General features: G+C 42.1%; 1 protein-coding gene across 1 annotated transcript in view; it reads left to right on the forward strand.

The window, feature by feature from the left end:
• The first annotated feature begins 4,211 nt into the window (after positions 1–4,211).
• LOC118473351 (NADH-ubiquinone oxidoreductase chain 5-like) overlaps positions 4,212–4,608 on the forward strand; it is a 3,870-nt gene continuing 3,473 nt past the window's right edge. The window contains exon 1 of the mRNA XM_035962586.1: positions 4,212–4,608. This exon is cut by the window's right edge and continues 654 nt beyond it. The gene's annotated coding sequence lies outside the window, so the exon portion shown is untranslated.

The raw sequence follows: 4,608 nt of genomic DNA on the forward strand, positions 1-4,608 counted from the left end.
AATGGCGAAAATTTTCTTAGTGAAAGGGTTGCCTGCGGCAAACTCAGAGCGGTCTCTGAAAGTGAATAGGAGCATAGCGGTATCATCCAAGCCAAACACGTCTCCTCAGTCAAGGGTCTTCTCGCGCAAAGAAGATCAAAAACATAACAACTGATTTCGCTTAATGCATGTCACCCACCCGCTCTCAATACAGCAAGTGACTCTCTCTCACAAGACAGAGAAAGATTACCGATTCACCCAATTTGATCAGAAGTGAGTTCATTGTTGTTGTATAGCGAAACCTTTCCTTGACAAACCATTCTCAGCTAATAGAAGCCGAGCTATCTATCGGTTGAACGAAGCGAATGGAAAAGCCAAAGAAAACAGAAATCCATTGCGATTAGAAACCTGTTACTCTACAGCCAGGGCTCGATGGCGATGTAAGATAGAAAGAATGGGGAGTTAGGGCTTCGGTTTCCTCTGTGGCCAGTTCCAATTCCAAATCATTTGCCGACATGCGGACTCACTTCTCTTTTATGGGATGAAAGCCCTTGTCTATTTACGTGGGTGAATCAAGTACAACAAGTCAGGTCAGAGCTTGTGGTAGAAGATTGGGCTCTGCTACGCAGATCCACTCAACTAGGAAAGAAGTACGCATTGCTGACTGACTGTTTGAACGATCCTAGTTACTAGTAAGTAGCTAATCAAGTCAGAGTAGGGTGGCCGAGAAGCTTCTTGCCGGTGCCCCCCAAAGCAAAGCACAGACTCTACTCACCCACGCGTTTTCCACCTACGGAGGGAGAAATCATCGAAATATCCTCATCCCCTGAAAGGGAACCCGAAAACAGGACGAGAGTGGATAGGGTGACTAAGGAGGTAGTCAAAATTAGTAGTGAATTTTGGAAAGAGAAGATTACAAAAAGGCGAGAGTAGCATAATCGTTAGTTAGGGGTAAGAGGGGACGGGCCCGTATAGAAAGTAAATCCTTCTTTTTCCGATATGCCGCTCCGCAAGCAAGGAGTGCCACGCACGAGCGGAGCGAAAACTAAGCAGGGGAATTCCGGCATTCCATGGAAAGCATGCGAAATCCTTTGATTGTTTATAGAATCAAAATCACTATATAGTCTTTCTTGTTCCACTTGCAAGGCAAGGAAAATAAATGTCAGTTTCGTTATTACAACCTTATTTTTTTATGTCAAGACAAAAAGCTACGCGCAAATTCCTCATTGGATCTCGGTTGTTCTTTAACAGCGATGGCTATTCATTTAAGTCTTCGGGTAGCACCACCAGATCTTCAACAAGGTGGAAATTCTCGTATTTCGTATGTACATGTTCCTGCGGCTCGGATGAGTATAGTTATTTATATCGCGACAGCTATAACAGTTCCTTGTTCCCATTAACAAAACATCCCCTTTTTCTTCGCTCTTCCGGAACCGGTACAGAAATTGGTGCTTTTTCTACTTTGTTTACGTTAGTGACTGGGGGGTTTCGGGAAGGCCTATGTGGGGTACCTTTCGGGTGTGGGATGCTCGTTAACTTCGGTATTCATCTTGTTCCTTATTTACCTGGGTGCACTGCGTTTCAAAAGCTTCCTGTCGAACCGGCTCCTATTTCAATCCGTGCTGGGACCGATCGATATACCAATTAATAAAGTCTCCAGTCAACTGGTGGAATACATCGGCATCAACCTGGGAGCATTAGCCGATCTGGTACATCAATACATGTTCCTATGCCCATTCCAATCTTGTCTAACTTTGCTAACTTCCCCTTCTCTACCCGTATCTTGTTCGTTCTGGAAACACGTCTTCCTATTCCATCTTTTCCCCGAATCTCCCTTTAACGGAAGAAATAGAAGCTCGAGAAGTAATACCACTAAAAACCTAGTTCGCTCTCAAATAAAAACCTAGTTCACTCGCTAAAGCATCCATGGCTGAATGGTGAAAGCGCCCACCAACCTAGAAAGGCTAAATGGGTAAAAAAGATAGGTTTCGATTCCTGCCGGATGCACTGCCTCTTAAAGACAGAAACAGAGGAGGGAAAGAAGGTAGTATAGGGAACTTGCTTTTGGATTCTTATCGAAAGTGAATCCCTCTAACACTTCAGTTAGTGTTTTATGATAAAATCTTTGACACAACAAGTGTTAAAATCTTAGTCACTAGGCAAGAATGGAAAGAGCTTCTTTACCTGCTTGAGAGGGGAGTCAACAGAGTCTGAGGAAGCATAGCTTATAGCAACGTAGTGTTGAGAAAAGTGTGCCTGGAGTAATAGGCCTGAGAGCTACCCGCGCAACTTTAAGAGTTAACTTCTAGAATAACCGGGAAATTTATTTTAGTATAACTCTAATTCTAATTGTGGGTGGTTCGTTTACTTTTTAAGTGGTAAGCAAGTGATCCTCACAATTCGTTTTTACCTGACTCTACTCTAATTGTAAGATAACTAGAAATAGGAGATGAGAAAGTCGAGTAGCAGCACTGATGGGAACATTTTTGAAACTAGAATGGTTGATAATAGGAGACTCGCGTTGTAGGTAAGGCTTTTCAAAAGCCTCGACTTGGCTAACGCCCTTTGGTTTTTAGGATCAATTTGCCGTGCTTGCTGGTGTCAGGGTTGCAGATAAGTTTGTTTCGGTGCCATTTCCTTTGTTATGAATGAAATTTTGGAGCTCAGTTGATACCGAATTTGAAGATAAGCCCTTCCCTCTCGTGAACACCTTCGTTTAGTAGATCGGTACGGTTCCATTCAGAAGAAACTATTATACGTGGTCCCGTGGAGTACGAATAAGGCTTTAAAGGTCTTCCTTCATATTGTTTGCTAGCTTCCTTCTCCTTGTTTCCTGCCTTTCATTCTTTATGAAATTCTTATTTATTTTCTTTGCTGACTGACGTTACACCAAGAATTTATTTAATAGCGTATATATAGCCTGGGCATCGATACCAGCCTTCCGTTCGCATGATATTAAGAAAGTGCCTACTACTCAATTTCAATTCAATTTCGCATTGGCAAATCCTTCCACTTGCTATCTAATGTAGTATATGAAGCCCTTTCTTTTCTATTTCTTCTATTGGCTTGGCTGGTCTGGGGATGCGGATCACGCGAAGATCTATAGTGTTTAAGTACATCTTTCTCTTCCTGCAAGCTACTGAGATATGCCTCAGCTGCAGGTGCTTTGTATCTCTGGTCAAGAGTTGGCAAGGGATACCAATGTTGTCGACCACCTACTTTTGAGCATAGCTTTTACCATATTCCTCCCTCGATTCGCCATTCATTCCTTCACAGCTGAGTCAATAGCTGTGTCACTGACTGAATGTAGTTCTTTTTTTAAAGAACGAGGCCGCTAAGGTCAAGGGACCTGATCCAGAACATTGAATCCAACCATCAGCATTCGCAAGAAAGAGAAAGAACTCGTTCAAAGAATCGCTTCGGTCTAAAAACGAGTCTTCCGAGATCATGTCTATGCGAAGAGCTTGAACCAAGCGTTCACACGCATACGCCCTCGCCCCTCAGAAGATTGGAAAGAATCCATCAGCGGAGGAAATAGAGTTGTAGCAGCAGTGTCTCCACTATTTATTTATAAAAGTCCCACCCAAGTAAAAGAGTCCGAAGAAAGGCCTTATAGGAAAGCGTTACCAGGGATTAGAGTTAGACCACTTTAGTAGCACCTTCAGCTTATCCATCCACGCATGGAAGATTTATAGATCGACGTTCCGGAATGGTAGAAAACAAATCAATTCTAAGTTCTTCTCGCTCCATTCATCCACTCGCTGGGAAGGCTATTTTGATGCCTCACACAGGCAACTCCGCTAGGCGGCTAAGCAAGATAAGACGGGATTTCCACGTTGAGAACGAATGTAGATTCCTATCATCAAGAAAGTCGGCTACATCAATGAATTACTTTCCCCTAAACATTGCTATCTTAACAACCTAAATCAAAAAACCTCCTTTAAAGAGCAGAAGAATCCTTCTTAGATAAAGCAGCCTGAAGATAAATAGAGCAACTCCTTCAAAGAAAATGAGAAGGGCCTCTTGAAATGCCTATATATAAAAGAAGGAACGTTGTAACTACTTACAAGAATTAGCTGCGTATGCAGGTGCATGCAATAGTCTTTTAGTAAGGAAGAACGACGGGATTCCTTGGAAAGCTGGTAGTTCATTTCACTCTGTATCGAAAGTCCCAGTATATTATATATCTGTGTACATCCATCAACAAATCTAACATTTCTTATATTACATTGAAATCGATAAAGACTAATAAGATGCAAAACCAGCATAACTTGTTCTTTGCGAGTACTGTGGGTAGACCGAGGGATCGATCGGCATTTCACTAACCTTTAGAATTAATCAAACGTATGGCTAACCGATTCCTAGGTCATAATTTAAAGCTTCACTTTTCTATAGCCTTCTAATTCTATCGGGCTAACCTATAGAAGGTTTATAAAAAAGGTACGGTGCAATCAGTAAACCTCTTACTGACCGGGCAGGGCAGACCAGATGAGCGAGATTGATTGAAAGCGCTGTGCCAACTTGCTTACAAGATTTTGAGACTTTAGTTTAGTTTAGTTTAGTTTAGTAAATCCTCTTCATAAGTTATTTCGTACAGGCTATTCAAGGTCTATTGGCTTTATTGCTTAT

The sequence above is a fragment of the Zea mays genome, chromosome 9 (assembly GCF_902167145.1).
Source record: "Zea mays cultivar B73 chromosome 9, Zm-B73-REFERENCE-NAM-5.0, whole genome shotgun sequence".
Taxonomy (NCBI): Eukaryota; Viridiplantae; Streptophyta; class Magnoliopsida; order Poales; family Poaceae; genus Zea; species Zea mays.